At 32.7% G+C, this 18,146-nt stretch overlaps 1 protein-coding gene across 1 annotated transcript in view; it reads right to left on the bottom strand.

The window, feature by feature from the left end:
- Nucleotides 1-18,146, bottom strand: part of LOC128989669 (uncharacterized) — a 104,394-nt gene that overhangs the window by 37,681 nt on the left and 48,567 nt on the right. Inside the window, exon 3 of the mRNA XM_054411636.1 lies at nt 6,955-7,009. The gene's annotated coding sequence lies outside the window, so the exon portion shown is untranslated. The remainder of the gene's footprint in view (nt 1-6,954; nt 7,010-18,146) is intronic.

Below are 18,146 nucleotides of genomic sequence, written 5' to 3' on the forward strand. Positions count from 1 at the left end.
CAGTATCAGAGTCAACGTTTAAATGCTAACAGTTTTAAAATCATAAAATTCACTAAGGCTATAAAAGGGATTTTTACACAGCCAGTCATATAACCTTACCTAAATACTTTTTTGTCCAGGGATTTACTGCTTTCAGCTAGCTTATTAAACAACTTGAGACTAACAACATTAAAGCTACTTTGACATTTACTTAACCTAGTGTATGGTAACTCAAGTAAGAATTGGTTTCTGGTATTGTGTTCATGTAAGTCTGATCTGAAAACTAAAGAACCTATGCTATAATCTTTTTTTACATGTACTAAACGAACAAATATATACAGATTTATCACAGTCAAAATTTTACTATTACTAAATAAGGGTTTACAATGATCAGTAAAATATGCCTTATTTATTATTCTAAGATCCTTTTTTTGGATTAATACAACTTAACTGACATGACAACTATTTCCCCAGAGAATTAGGCTATAACTTATTACAGACTGGAAAAATGTAAAATAAGCTATTCTAACATACGAATCAGGTACAATGTTTATCAAGGACTTAAGCAGGAAAATTACTCTAGACAATCTTACACAAACAGATTCAATACTCCTATGATAGCGTACTGTCAACTACAATACCAAGGATTTTAATGTTATTTTTTGTGTTTTGGTGACTAGTTTTAAGTGTACAGAGGAGATTCTGAGTATTGTCAACGTTCAAGAGAAGGCTGTTTGAGCTAAACCACATTTTAGCTCTGTCTAGAGTATGTTCTACCTTTGATCTTAACAAGTCAGAATCTGGGTGAATAATAAAAAAAGTTGTATCATCGGCAAATACAACAGTAGACGAATCAATCACATTAAAAGCTAAGTCATTTATGGCAAAAATAAACAGCAATGATCCAATAACTGATTGGTTAACGTTTAGATAAAGTCAAAGGTTGGATTTATAAGAACGTATCTAATGCTGTGTATAATAACCAAGTGACTGGAATCCATGAAAGGACCCATCATGTGTGTTTGGTCTTGTTTCATGTGTAAGAGGAAGATAACAACATGCTGGTGCATCATCTTCATGATAAGGCATAACAGACCACACAAGCGCGAGAGGTAAGAATTTTTGTACTTAAATTATTTATTCCCTCATTTTCTAGTCTTAGAACTAATTTCTAATCATTGTAAATTATTCTATTTAGGTTTTGTTTTGCTATTCATGTTTAAAGTGTCATTTTCAATTTTTCAATTAAGCGTCACGGTATCAATTCGGTTTTCTGTGTGTGATCAGACCTACCGTATCGAAGTAATTACAATTGTATAGCTATTTTCTGGTACTTGTTACCATTTTTTTATTATTAGCTTGGCCACAATTTTCTTGAACAAATTATTTTTTTAATGTAATTTTCTCACCTCTCAGATAGGCTAAAGAAGCCGCAATATTTTCTTCGAACTCCTACTCAACCCGTAATTCTGGATCGAATACTGAAAGCTACACTTCAGACACATATCCTCCAATAGCCCAGGCCTACAATGAGAGGACAGTGCCATTGACCCGTTATTATTTCCAGTTCCAATCGCCAAGTAATAGCATGGTACAAGCCTAGATTGGATGACCTTATCGTGCGTGGGCAGTCGATAGTTGCCCATAACTGGGGCAATGACTTCACTGCTACAAAATTACATCTGAACACGGTTACAAAGTATATAAAAATATTATAGTCTGTAAGAATGAACCTGTCTCCTGGCCGGGTCTACCTGGAGACTAGTCCCAGGATATGGTCTCAGGTAGACGGAGAGTGAGGATACAGGTTCATTCATACAGACTATATAGATTGACTTTGATAAACGAGTAGACTTTCACGTTGCATTTTAAAATCAGAACCCCTTTTCCGAAGTGTGCTGATGTTGAATAAATGTTTTTACTTTAAGAGGGAACATTTTAAAATGTTAGCTTTACTGTTTTTAGGTTAGGATTCCAGAGAACATTCAATCAGCTTAACAAATCAGTTATAACTCCGCGCGTCATCATAGTTGGGTGTATATGGTTTGATAATTAATAAAAAAATGTATATATTATTGTAAACTGGGAATAAACACGCTAGCCTATTAGGGGTTTTTTTTTCAGTCAATCCATTTGGACAAATCTATCGATGAGTTAAATCTACAAAATAGATTGAAATTTATCGATTTTATATTATCGATCAAACGTAAATTTTTGTCATCCCTGTTTCGAGAACTAAACGGATTGCCTTATTTTGGTTGAATTTGTTCGTGACGTAAAGGTTTGAATTCAATCTGTTCACCTGACCACGATTCGAGTGACAAGTGTAAATATTTGGTAAGAGAACGATTTTTACGTAGAGTTTAGCCTATCAAAGCCATTGACGGTTCAGCATATCGCCATAATACATTGACTGTATATACAATGAATGTGCATCAGTATAGAAAGGAAGAGTATATCTTTTGTCGCGTTAATTATGTATCAAAACAAAATCATTAGTGTAATAAAGATGTGTGCGAGTTAAATCCCACCAACTCCCCCATAACCAGCATAACATAATGTGTTATTGGATATCCAATAATTTTATTGCGTGGATCCAAATCTTTGAAACAAATTAGGATAAATCCAGAAACACATACGGTACAACCTCATCAAGTACAAATGTTAACATTATCATCTACTTTATAAATACTACCTCAATGATTATAAATCCGAACTGAATCAGTGCACTTACTATAGTTCCATTCGCACAAGTCAATAACATTGTAAACTGAATAATAAATAGTGAAACAATATATATATATATCTGGCATTAAAATCAGTTGTACATATGATTTGATTTATCTGTTAAAGCCTTGATAAAGTACCACTACACTGATTTAACTCTCAATACTTTGTTAGTAGGGTTAATTTATATCGTTCAAGTGTGTTTCTTGGTTCTAGAAGTAAACAACAGTTTTAGCGAGCGATTTGTGTTTGTTGTCTCGTAGAATTTCGTCATCAGAATAGAAAGTTGCCAAAACAGTACGTTAAAGAGTTTATTATAATATGAGCTACACTCATAAAGTTACATAAGTTAACACAAGCAGCTAAAAATATATCCAAAGAACGTTTGGTGATAGGACTAAAATGATTAGTCAACTGTTTTAGTGTAATAAATGACAACATTTTGTCATTACTAGATAACTACATTACCGATTTATTTTGTAATTGGTTAAGATTGTAAAAAGTAGTTTCTGCTAGAACGTGATTTCAACTGAAATATCAAATTTCATTGTGAAAGGAATAGATTAAAAGTTTTAAATAACATAGTGGTTAGTGCTTGCCTTCAAATCTGGAGATCGCTGGTTCAACTCCAAGTGAAACCAATTTCCGAAAAAGAGGCCATTTGTCAGAGCTAACGATTAACTATGCTTCATAACAAAACCAGTCAACGTTGATAATAATACCAGGGTTGGACCGTTCAATATACACTCCTACCCCTCGAACATAGACACCATAAAGATCGTATGTCCAGTCGTGTGGGAGGTGGCCAGTCAATTAAAACCCACATAACCACTTTACACTATGACCTGCCACTTCACGAGTCTGGTGGTCAAGTGATCAAGCTTTGTTACTAACTGCACTTCAGATATACACACAAGTTGTCCTGTTACTTTACATGTCAAACGATGATTTACTGCTGACTTTCCTTCGGACATGCTGGAAGTGGTTAGTCAATTACAGAACGGCCTACACAATCACTTACCACTCTGACCTGCCACTTGTATCTTGATGTTCGAGTGAGCCCTTTATTCGAACATTATTTTCTCTTTATTGTTGGTGTTATTGAGCAGGATAATATCTTGTTTTGTTCCAAATTATTTTAATTTCTTTTAGCGAATTTCCCTATGGATTATACCGTTTTCATAATATATATATCCCTGAACACGAAAACTTGAGAAATTTGAGTAATTTTTGATGCAATTTGGTTTTAAGGCGTAAGGCGGGATAAACTTGAATGAGCTTGCAAACCAGCATGATCGGACCATGGTAACGGGGTTTTACGGGGGGTTTTATGGGGTAAAAATTGGGTTTTCTAATTTTTGACCCTCTAAACACAAAATTTCCTAATTTCTCTGCAGACCTTTTTAAAGAGCTTAAAACACACAAATAATTTAGTATATCAAGGTGTTTTTGTACAATGTTGTAGTTTACTTTTTTATCGATATATTTTGATCGAACTTGGTACATTTATTTATTTACTAAGATATTAATATGATACTGAAAACCACACCTTTTTACCCTCTCTGTAGCAGCAAGCCTAGGTACTCATAAAACCTAATGTTAATTAAATAAATTTAATTGAAAATCAATGCAGGCAAATGGAAATTCGTCTAGTCGGCAGGTTTGCTGCAGCGGGGCTATTTTATTTTCTAATTTACGTATATGAACTATTTAAAGGTACAACCTACATTATTTGTAAAAGTGAAATTAAATCGAAATTACTAATCGGAGAATTTTTAGAAGCCCGTCGGAAGTTTGAACATGTCAAAACTTTATGCATGTTATGAGACATGACTTGACAAGGGTACAAAAGCTTGAAGAGTAGAATATTTACATGACAAAAGTGGTTAAGCAAAGTTGGTTGCATGCCAGTATTTGCGAGTGAAATATATATGAACAAGAAATCACTTTTTTCATAGCCTAGCTGTATTAACATTGGAATTCTTCGAGCTATTTTTAACCGAATTTAATGATTTTTGGGTTGATGTAATCCAGAAAAAAACTCACCTACAAATTATCAAGCTGAAATATAGACAGAATCTTTACAAACCAAAGGGTTAAATTGTCATTTGTTACACACATGATCATTCTTTATTTCGAGCGACTCATTTTTATTTCTCCATTAAAACACTAATACAGTAAGTCTATTATGATCGTTAAGATATTTCCCAGATCCATGACCAAGATCTAAGTATCATAACAGCAGTGTGTCGGATTGTAAGGAGCTGTTTTTTTGTTTAATGTGGCGGAAAAGATTAGACCACAACAACCTGTCGTCGCCAACCAACCGTGATACTACCAGTAGTGGACGGGATAAAAAGGATCTCAAGTGATAACGGCACGTAAAATAAACGGTATCAGCATTCTGACACATACTTTCTCCCATAAGTTTGTCAACAACCTTTATCATGTGTAAGCGGTGAGAGTAAATATACGGAAATGGGATTTGTACAATTTTGTTCAGAATTTAAAGGAGTATAACATACTAAATTTTTATCAAAATTGTTCGAGCCAATTTTGGGAAATCCGATTTTTCCGTTATTTTATGGGGTTTTTATGGGAAAATAACATAATTTACAATAACTTTTGAACCGTAATTTTTACAGAAAAGGGATTTGTACTTGTACCATTTTGTTCAGAATATAAAGGACTATAACATACTAAATTTTTATCAAAATCGTTCGGGCCATTTTTGGAAAATCCTATTTTTCCGTTATTTTATGGGGTTTTATGGGAAAATCCCCATCTAAAATCAAAATTTCTAAAAAATGAAAAAAATATCAAAATTGTAAGGACCATAACCTACTATGTTAAATCAAAACTGGATTTCTGTCTAAAATCCTATTTTCGTTATTTTATGGGGTTTTTATGGGAAAATAACATAATTTACCATAACTTTTGAACCGTAATTTTTACATAAATGGGATTTGTACCATTTTGTTCAGAATTTAAAGGGCTACAACATACTAAATTTTAATCAAAATCGTTCGGGCCATTTTCGAGAAAATCCGATTTTTCCGGTTTTTTAATGGGTTTTTATGGGAAAATCCCCATTAAAAATCAAAATTTCAAAAAAATGAAAAAACGCCTGGAGATACCATGGATTAAAACCTACATACCAAATTTCATCGAAATCGGACCACAGGTGTAGTCTCTAGCTCTGTACACATCCAGACACACAGACACACACACACACACACACACACACACACACACACACAGACATCACTTCGAAAACCACTTTTTTGGGTCCAGGGGGACCCAAAACGAATATATCCACTCAAAACTCAAACTCGAAAATTTTGACGAAAACAATACTTTCTCCATATACTATGGTATAGGGGGAGAAAGTAAAAGTTGAAAACACATCGCTTAGAACTACAGTGGTAAATGAAAAGTGGTTCTTCAAACAATTCAAACGTGCAATGTTACATGTCATTTATAGCCCATATTCACTACATTAATTCTTTTAGTTATATAATTTTACTCCTTTGACTGTACCAAAATTTGCCATATAGTCTATTTAACTAAATTGTCAGAAAATTTATAGTAGAAGAACCAACCTGGTGAGAACTCTCCATTTTGTGAATATTAGACTTAGCCTACTTCAAGAAATTTAACTTTACAATCTGACCAAACCTAATTTGGCTTACGATTCAAAAAAAACTTTATATTCATACCATCAAGAATATTCAATTCATAAATTAATTTCAACTAAATTCAACCTTTGTTAATTTAACACCTAGGCTATTCAATTCATTGTTGGACGATTTACTTTACCCATCTAAGCCTAAACTTAGTGCAATATAAAATTAATATTTTTTGTTTAATAATAAACAATAATAAACAAATTTTGTATAACACAATGAACCATTTGGGTAGTGATGAATCATTATAATCGCATAAAACGCACACTGTTTTCTTTTAAACGCCATTGAAGATGTCTGAGGATTTTACTTGTCAAATTTGGAATTGATTATTCTTTGGATTATTAAAATACTTTAGGTTTGGACATCTGGCATGTGTTTGAATAATTAAGTGATTTACTTCAGCACCACAACGAGAGTTTCCTTCCTTCTTAAACAACCAACGATGGTGAGATACTATAAATTAGAGGGTTCCTTTCTTTGTTTTATAAAAAATTCTCTGGGGTATACACTAGTTTAAAGATTGTTATGATTGGTATTTAGATTACAGTAAAATACTTACAAAAAGCGAAGGAAAACTTCCGAGGAAGAATCACGTTTCAGTCTTTGAGCTCAATCTGAAATTAAAAAGTGAGTTTAATGCGGTTAACATTTTTTTTCTAAAAGGTGATATACAGTATGATAAGCTATATCGTATTCAATAGTCAATGGTTAAATCTATTGTACTTAGTTGGGTAAATAGTCGATGGTAAAGAGTAAGATTACTTTTTCAGAAGTACGATTACTGTAATACTTAAACATTTGTGCTCTCTGAAATCTCTGAAACAATCCATCTTATAATTTTGTATAGATACACGTATTAACTCATTGATGCGAAATATATTTTAAAATTACACGAGTAATTGTTATTAAATTGTGTTTTTTTATTCAGAAAGTGGTAGGTATATATTTTTAACTGTTGACCACACATGAAAAGGGAAATTAAACACTTGTCTACTTCAAATTAGAATAAGCAAATGCACTACACGAATATTATCGAATAGGTTCATGATTTACGCATATACATAAAACGTATAATGTTAAAAGTCATCGCTGCGCCCCGTGTTTGAATGTACTTAATCGTACAACATTCTATAATTATTCAGTTATAGGTTATCTAAAACAATTAATAATCAGATCAAATGTTTATATAGCTAATCAACAAAATTAAATCGTTAAGTTCAAATCAATTCGCTGTATCCTCAGCGGTTAAATTGGATTCCATCAACGTACAGTACATATTATTTGCATAAGCGAAAGTAAATAAAATACTGGATATTGTAAAAACAGCACAAACCTAGAAGTTTGTTTAAATCTATTACAAGGTGTAAATTTTAATCGGCCCGAGGTAATCGGCACTTATTACAAATGACTCGACCATTTACGTTGTGGTTAAGACAACGTAGAATACAAAGTAACCACATCATCTTGCTACGCTGCAAAGTAGGAGAAACGTAGAGAATAACAATGATTATATAACGTGAAGAGTTTGTTTTAAATTATTCAGGATTTTTAATTAAACTGCCTATCTCAAATAGAAGGGTTTAATTAAAATCTTGATACTTCCGTCAAAGAAAGCACGATCAAGAGCAAAGAATTTTTAATTTTTCTGAGATCTTTTGAATGTTTTATTATCTAAAGGGATAGTTGTTTGTCTCAAACAGTATCGCCTAAGTACAGAGCTAAAGCGGCGAGTAAATAAATTTGGTAAACATGTCAAATATTATTAAAACATACAAATAATTTCTGAAATCGATACACAAACGGTAAAGTATTTAAATATTTCACTAAACTAAATTTGTTTGGACAATTTTACAATATGACAAACGTACTTTTATGTTACGGTAGGCGATTCAGTATGAAAAAATGAATTTTTGTTGCGAATAACTATTAGAACACTTAATATTTAAACGTGTAAATCTTTATACGAAAAATAAATTTGAGTTAAATATTGCAGGAAAGGTGATAGCTTCCGTATACAAAAGTAACTAATTATTACAAATATACAGTATTCTGTATTGATGTATCATAACTGTAATAGGTACAGTAGCAACTCGATAAGAATACCCTAAATAACAAGAGGCTCTTGATAACAAATGCAATTGTTTAATACCCTTGATTTTATATTATCATTAAATGCATGTTATAGCAAACCTCTATAAGGAGTCAACCTTGATAACAAGTCATATTTGATCATGAGGGCCTTCTTATCAAGGTTCTACTGTACACTTTACTGTATCACTTTTCACATTACGTTATTAATACATTACTTGACCCAGCTGTTCCTGATCATTGGGATTTAAATAAATGATTCTGACTAATGAAGCAGCTGATCTTAGTCATTAACAAAGCTACACAGGTCATCACACTCCATCCTTCACTCATATTTGGGTTAAAATACGCACCTAGGTGGCGTCCCCATCTCAATGATTGATAATTGATAATTGAACATCGGTTGGATTATTTGATGGTGAGATATTTTATCATAAGGGCTAAAGGTAATATATGTGGGCTATGTGATAAATATACACATTTCAATATCTGCAACTTTATAAATTATTACAGATACCTATCTATAGAATAATTGATTTATCTTATTATTTGAAATTATGAGAATTTCAGTTGTTAGGTAAGAAAATAAATGAATCGTAAACTCCACTTTAAATAACAATTGAACTTTTAATAAGGTTTATTAAATTACAGACTGCAAACTTTATTCAAGTTTCCAATGAAACTTTATTTGCCTTTCACCAGGGAAATTGAGATGTTTAACAATTAATGAAGTTTGTACTCCCACAATCCTTGGTAGAACCTATTGATCTACTTGATGAAGAAGTGGAATCAACGGCTTGATTTTCACTGCAAAATACATTTCTTCGTGCGACAAATTACACATTCTATTTTTGCTATTAGATTCCAATTTGTTTAGCTTTAAGACGATAGCCAAGTTAAAGTGTATTCATTACGTAAAATGCATAAAATCATCGCATTCATTTTTATATTACAACTTTGTAACGACATTAATTACAAATATCACTGAATTTTAAGAAAATGTATGGTTCTGTAGTAAAACAAGAAGATAATAACTACACAAGATGTGTAATAACAAATACAAACTCAATTCCAAATTATTAATGCCACCATAATGTAGAAAACCAATCGTTTTCCAAATTATTACTAATTTTAAGCGAACATTGTTTAAAAAAATATGCAAACATTACTAATTTTAGACCAGTTTACTCAACCGCATTATTTACACGTTCTAAGGATATTTTGTATTTTTGCCTTGAAGTAGGCAGTAGGCTACATTGTATTTTAATTTTGTAGTTTTTCAAATACCAGTTATTTATTGTTGGTTTTGTTGACTCTTCAAATTCTGTTATTTTTATTAGCTCATCAAACTGTTGATTGAATTTTGATTTTATTAACTGTTCAAATTGTAATAACGGTGGTATTAGTTTTAGGCCCGTTAACTTAAAATGTAAATCTGTAAAATACTTAAATGCACATAGTAAAATTATTTTCAATTTGACAACTGCCCTGCAAGCAAAATGAAGACTCCTTCAATCATTGTTTAATATGTCAACAGGATATAAATCTAAGTTTCTAATTCTTCTTGATGAGTCCACTTGCTGCTTTAGTGCTGTGCTTGAGCTAAACAAACAGGAGATAATGTTTCAAACAAACAATTAGCACTTAAAATACTAAATCTTTCCTAAAACCTCAACTCTTTTAGCTCGTGCTTCTTTGATTGAAGTACCAAGATTTTAATTAAAACCCTTTATTTGAGCTAAGCAGTTTAATGAAAACCTCCTGAATAATTTAAAAGCAACCTCGTCACGTTACGTTATATAATCATTGTTATTCTTTACGTTGCTCCTACTTTGCAGCGTAGCAAGATAATGTGGTTACTTTGTATTCTACATTGTCTTAACCACAACGTAAATGGTCGAGTCATTTGTAGTAAGTGCCGATTCTTCCAAGCTGATTAAATTTGCAGCCTGTAAACATTTAGTACGACTTTCTGTATCTATCCACTGAAACTTGCATTTGATTTACAATAAGTTAGGTGCATTCAAATAATATGTACTTTAATTGAATTTTAGCCATTTGGAAACCATGCAAATAAGAGAAAACTTCTTACTATGTGAAAACCCGTACATAAATAATATTCACTGATTTTGGCCATTTCCTGCACGTTAATGAATCTTATGACTAAGTATAGAATTAATATACGTTACCGTAAATTTAAATACTTGGTGCAATAATGACTATTTCTACAATTAGCGTAATGCAATAGTCCATGTGTAGATTCTAGTGTCATATACTATAATATCATATAATATATCCTAAATCCGTTGCATAAAGCAATGATAAATATTTGAAAGCTATGGCGTGTATTGTGAAAAATAAAAAAGTTCTGTGTTGTTGACAACGGAACAAACAATTCTTTCTGAACGATTGGTTTGATTTGTGAGCAAAACAATAGGTTGGAACAAAAGAATAACTTGATATCAAATGACGGACTGTTCACTTTTATTCTAACATCGAGAAACTATATCGTCTCTGCTTAGTGAAGTGTGATATTTCATGAGGTTTACATAAAAACAAATACTGTTTTTTTATATTTTGAATTAGATAACCCACAACCATTAAACCTTTTCTTCTCAACTCGTTACATCTTAGGGGAAATCTACGAATCCCTTTATAAATTAAAAAGGCTCAAAAATAAGTACAACAAATAAATTTAAAATTTTTGAAAAATTTACATGGACCCTTTATGGGCTGCCATGCTAGTGACGAAATAACAACGACATATAAACAGAAAATCAAAACAAATGGAAGAAATTCCAACCATATATTTTATTTACAGCGTGGGGTGAAAATAGAGAAGTCTGTTACATATTTTTGGTCAAGTTTTCGTCCACTGGATGACCTCTAGTTATCATTATTAGATGGCGACGCCCCATCTACTAAATACGCCTATGTGCGTATTTAACCCAAAAACGAGTGAAGGATGAGTGTAGAATGGAGTGAGATGATACGTGTAACTTTGTTACTGAGTAAGACCAGCTGTTTCATGAGTCAGTATCATTTATTCACAATGATCAGGGACAGCCGGGTCCAGTTTCGAACCATCAAAAAGCTTGACTTTTCTCATGATCAAACCGGTGACTTCTCATAGGCGAGAACAATAACCATTATCAACTCAGCTTTATTCTAACACAAAACGTACATTATTGGAGTAGTTCCAGGCACCCAAACTACGTTCCCAAATCTATATTCGTGTAGATGTGTTTATATAACCAAACGTCACGCAATGTTTACTGGTTCCACGAAGATATACGTCTCCAGTCGTGCCCGTTGTCATTATATTCGACTTTAACTTTGATAAACACATAGATCACGGAACGCTCCGGAGATTTAGGCATTGCACAGCAAGACATAGTTCAGAAGCAAAGTTTTTAGGGTATTTAAAATGTAAAAAAAACACAATTTAATCAACACCTTCAGGAGAAATGTTGTACGTTCTATTAAAATGTTTATGGATGTTTCACGAATAAACCAGAAAAATACAAAAAAGCGTGTTTCCAGCTCAAGCTGATTTTAAATTGTAATACATTTTCAAGACGTAAACAAGTAAAAGCAAAAGAGTCAGTCGGTTGAGTCTGATTTAAATTGCAATTCCTTTCAAGAGGTAGGACTGATATTTGAAAACTATTTAAGATTAGCCGTGACACATAATCGATAATATAGTATACTAACAGATACTAATAGTTGTTTACGAAATCAATACAAATACAAATGTATCATAATTAAATCGAATTTTAAATTTCAAGATTTAATAAGAACGTGTTAAATAGTAACAAGACCAGTGTTTGGAATGTTCCCTCGCAAAAAGGCTGTAAATGACAACTAAGTTAAAAATAAAATGAACGTTTAAGCCTTTAAAGTATAGTAGTCTCTGTAGAGGTCAATTTTTTTGCCTTAATCAACAAATGCAACAAATACTCGGGCAAATGCACCAAAACGAAAAACACAGGGATGTAAATACACAAACAAATAACAGTGATGGCTATAATTACTTGGAAAATAAAAAAGCTGTTAAAAAAATCCAGTTTATCATTTTAAAATTGACATTCAATACATGTCTGTTATGCAGGAACTGTGACAACACTACAGTCGGGGGAAAAAATAAAGCAACTAACATGAGATTAACCTGCGATTAGAAAAAAAATAATATTGTATTTCTGGTCTGGTTCCATGTTTCCAGTGGCATATACACCACCAATACAGTAAAACGTTGTTTGCCTTGGCCAATGAATACAGCCTTATTCATTGCCTTGGCTGACCAATTTCAGGCAATTTTCTTAGGCCTACTGCGGTGACAAGAGAAACAAAATTGGCCGAAACCAAAACCACTGAGACCAATCTGAGGTGTTACTCCATGGTTGAGGTGAAGAAACCTCAAATTTGAGGTGAGTTTGAGGTAACAACCTTGCTTTCATTGTGAGACTTTGTAGTGTTGGTGTATGGGTTGGTACTTTATGAATAGCAGTGATATCATCCGTAGGAGTGCGCTGATGCAAGCATTGCAAGGTTCTAGTTTGTAGCATTCTTTTAGCCTTTGACATTTAGTTTGAGCGGATTTAAGTCCCAAAGTAAACCTAGGTAGGTAGTATTTCCTAGAAAATCTGTAGTAGATAATTATATTTGGAATACATTTCAGTTTTTGTGGGATACATTATTAAAAAAATTTTCTGAACGACGAAGTCATGGACACCTGTTTTATTTAATGATTTCTAGAAGTAAATTAAATTAAAACATTTCAAATTCGGTAATGTATTTAAGACATCGGGCTGGACTAAAATATTTTATAGTGATATTATTCATCTTTATCCAATAGTTGAATTTCAGTACCCAGCGAAATATTTATAAGAACAACATATACTAGGGTTTCGTGCGAGGCTTTGCACATTGGAGGGATGGTCATATTGAACGGATTTTCAAGCCGTTTTTACTTAAAGGATGGATTGACTTACAGAATTGACAACAATCTTTCTTAACTTTTTCCCTCTCTTGTGGAAGAAATATATTAAAGACTTCATAGTGGACAACCTAAGCAGTCGATCAATTTGGTGAATTTATTCGGTTAGAGCTCGGGGTTTATATCCAGAAGGCACGGTTTCATACCTCGCCGTTCGCAAATAAATTATTTCTATGGGTAACATCATAAGCCTGTAATTCTTCTGATTGGTAAATAAACGGTATGAAATCTGACACATACTTCCTCCCATTAGCTTGTCAACAACCTTTATCGTGGGTAAGCGATGAGAGTAACTATATTTAATAGATAAAATCACACAAGTTGCATTAACTTTTGAACAGTTATTTTTACGGCAATGGGATTTCTACAATTTTTTTCAGAATTCAAGGAGCTGCAACATACTACTTTTTATCAAAAATATTCCATCATTTTATAAGTTTTTACAAAAAACACACAATAAAAAAAACATTTAAAAAAATTAAAAACGCTTGAAACTACTTTTTAAGTGGTGTAGAAAATAAAAATGCCTATTCCATTTGTATGATATAACTTTATTGCAAAAAACGTGCGATACGACAAGTACACCATCTCCGAATTTTTATAAGTAATGACTTAGCTTGAGGCAAAAAACAGCAACAAATTTGCAAAGCATTACTATTCTGCGGCGATTTCACGAGTTTATGAGACAATTGTTCTCTAATCGACCGTTGTAAACGGGAAGTGAAGTCATTTGTGGGAAAATATACGTTGACCACGCGGTCATATCCATCAGCGGTACAAACAAGACCTACGTCCAGCTATCAAACTGTTTATGCCTTCGCCGGTGATGTCAGAAACTTACAAACAAACATCAAAATGTTTGACATGTGTGTTGTTCGCATAACCGGCCAGCGTAGTAAGATAAACATGAAGAAACACTTGAAAATGGATATTTCCTATGTGTAAAAAGCTTGGTGTAAACATTAAGTTGAGAAATGTTTTGTCTAGGAAGTATTGCGTTAAAACATTGTTAATTATTTTTTGAATTTACAATATAACAGTGCTTATTGGTTTTAGTCTTAGGCTTTTATGATATTCGAAACAATATTATGACACTAAGACAAAAAAGTGGGTGTTGATAAACTTATGATAACATTCACTTATATTTCTGTAAAAAAAAAAAAAAATAGTAATAAACAGTGTCTCTGGTTTATTATACAAGCTTACTTTAGCGTGCTGGGTACAGGGTACAGCAACTCACTTCAATAAATACTTATAACAATTCAATAAGACATGGCAGTTAGACTTTTATTTGTTTAACTATATCTTCAAATTTAGACAGTTAGAATTAAATTAACTGTTATAAAATAAATAAATAACAAATTCATTAGTACAAGTAAAGCATCTCATTGTCAATTAAAGTTGTAAATTTTAAAATATATTAATTCTACTTACACTGTACAGATCTAGTTTTATATGTATTGCGGTTCGAATTGGTGGCCTAGTATAATAACAACATATTATATTGTAGTAATAAGTGCACTGGAAAACATGTAATATATTTCTTGAATTACAAAATCATTACGAAATGTAGCAGCAGTTAAATACAACACCAAAACGTAGAATTCCAACAAACTTCATGGTAAGTTAAGGAAATCATACACACGTTCTAATCAAGACATGTTAATGGATGAAGCGGACTATGACAAGCAACCCACACACTGACACTTCCTGGAAGTTCAACAATGTAACACAGAACCATGACGTCATTAATGTTAACACCGTCACTGTCCAGCGCTGCCAACTGTATACGTCATTAATGTTAACACCGTCACTGTCCAGCGCTGCCAACTGTATACGTCATTAATGTACAGGTTATGTGTGTGTGAACGCCATTGGAATATTGTACGATTTAGTGTTAGGGACAGGTCCGAATAGTTACTATCTAATGTCGACCGTTTGTTGGATAGTTTTAATAAATAGTCAGAATATTCGACTCGGTACAGAATTGAATAAAAATGAAACCGAACATTCGATGAGCACCGCCGATTATTCGATTATTGCTTTGTGGGTCTTACTATGATCTTACGAAACAATCATACATCATTATAACTAAACCTTTTCTGAGCAATTAAATTCTGTTTTCCTTAACTAGTAAAAAGTTTTAGGTAAATCTTTCAAAGTTAAATTGTATAATCAATGGTATAGTGACTCATTAGGAATAACACATTTGATCACATATTATGAACTACAATGCCTAAATTTGTTATACCGATTTCACAATATGGCCTTAGGAATAACAATGGCAAAAGTGTTATTTATGGAAAATCATAGTTTTTATTTTCAAATTTTCCGATTAGACCTTATAAAAATCTGTTTATCGAAGTCGATCGCCATTATCATATTTTTTCTTAATACTGCATTACACATGTTTACACAGTGTAGAAAGTAGATGTATCGTTAAGTGTTGAAAGCTTCATTTCATTATATTTGTATAATTTGTACCACATTATGACGGTTATGTAAAAGTATATGTTTAAATCAGTTTTTAATATGCAATTGTAATAGTTAACTTATGTAGGTACTACATACTACATATTTAGGTAGTAGTCCTTTAATTTATGGTAGTAGGTGGCAAGTAATAAAGGTGATACAAACATTTAACTGTGTGGTTCGCAAATACTTGAAACCACTACATGAGACTACAGACTCATCTACAGTATATTGAATAATATTTCATATTTCTCAGATGAAATGGGAGAGATATATAAGCTAAAAAACAGTTACACTTTCATTGCCGAATAAATTTTCCTGTATAGCTAATTTAACATTGATCAATTAGTTAGACAGTTAGACGATTTGGGTATTGATAATAATGTAGATGGTAATGTATTAATGATAAACATGTGGCCTTACTAATCCCTCTGTAGACTGAACCTGCTTGTGGAAATTTACCACACGGGTCACCGAACAGGCTGTGGGACCGGATGATGGTATCGCATGTAAATTACAAGTTCAACTTGGGGTCTGAGACCAGGGAATAATTAGAATACGTTTATTCATATGAGACTATGGCAGAACTCCAATGAAACGTAAGCACAAAGTTAAGTATTATATCGTAGCCCAAAACTAATACCGGCCTTGCACTATCCCTATTAGCATAGGAAAAATTGCAACATCATAAACCTGAATCGCGTTAAAATTAAAATTCAGTAATATTGATTGTGATTATTTTCAAAATTTTTTGGTGGTGGTTAATTAGTAAGTATTTTGTAAAGTGGTACATGTCAGAACGACCAAATCCTGGTAGCAACTTTTTCGGTACCACCAATTGAAAATCCCATGACAGAAGTAGGCCTAAATCTTGACATCTTGGTATCTTAAAAATCAATCCCACTCGGGAAAATATCAGCAACCTTCGAATTTCAAGGAGAGCACTAGTACCACTGCAGAGTGAAGATAGGAGTGGCCTATTTATGAACTAAGAAATATCGAGATGCGCACATTAAAACGGAATATCCCGCATATAAGAATTGAGTCTTCTCAGAATAAATGACGGCGCAACAAGAGAAATCGTGGACACGACAAATGCACGCGTGGGTTATAAAGTGGAATTAAAGGCCATGACTTGACGTATAAAATAATTGGAACTCCGTACAAGGCGAACAATAAAAACCGAGATGTGACTAAATTTAAACGTTTTCTTTGTGAAATTAAACGTGATAATTTGTCAAACTCAACGGGTTTTTTAGTTAACGCTTACTTCGTGAAATCTATCGTGTTCTTTGTGAAATTCAACGTGATTTATGTCTCTTGATCTTTGTAAAGTTCAACGTGTTCTTTGTGAGGTGAATCTTTTTTAGTTCAACGTTTTCTTTGAAGTTTATATAGTCCACGTGTTCTTTGAAGTTTATGTAGTCAACGTGTTCTTTGAAGTGCATATAGTCAACGTGTTCTTTGACGGTTATATAGTCAACGTGTTCTTTGTGGAGTTCAACTTGTTCCTCTTGAAGTCAAAGCGTTCTTTGTGGAGTCCAACGTCATTATTGGGTTACATTGACGCAGGGAAGGGCGTACAGTTAATGTTGGACGAATGTGGGTGTAATTGCTGCAATTGCCATGTTGTGGTAAGGTGTGGTCAATTGTACTACCATCAGGCGCAGTCCATGAAACTAACAACAGGAGCGGTCCATGAAACTAAGAGGTAGGGTCCTTGAGACTACCATTGACTTAAGTGTTAGCACAAGATATGGTTATTTGTTATGCAGTACTTACATAAGAAGCTGATGACAATGGAAATACAATGCATGCAATTTTCACGTGTGTTTATTTTATCGTGTTTTACCATGAATAGCTGAGTTAATGAGGTATCTCAGGTAAGTTATTACGTATAAATTATATGCACTTCTGTATGACGTAAGATTGTAAGATTGTAAATAAAAGGGATCTTCAATTTTAAACATAATGGATACTACTTGTCCCCATCTTTCCTAAACTCTTCCTAGATAGATGCTTCACCGGTTTATATGTAGAATAATATATTACCTATAAACTACGGAGTTCTGAACAGAAATTAAAAAAAAAAAAAAAACATATTCCAAATAACCCAAAACTTTATGAACGTGACTAAGTCTTCTATATTTTTCGAGACCAAACTGTTTCCCGTCTACTGAATTGAACATATCCAT

The sequence above is a fragment of the Macrosteles quadrilineatus genome, unplaced genomic scaffold, assembly GCF_028750875.1.
Source record: "Macrosteles quadrilineatus isolate MER2022 unplaced genomic scaffold, UCM_ALF_1.0 Scaffold_3__2_contigs__length_128488019, whole genome shotgun sequence".
NCBI classification, from domain to species: domain Eukaryota; kingdom Metazoa; phylum Arthropoda; class Insecta; order Hemiptera; family Cicadellidae; genus Macrosteles; species Macrosteles quadrilineatus.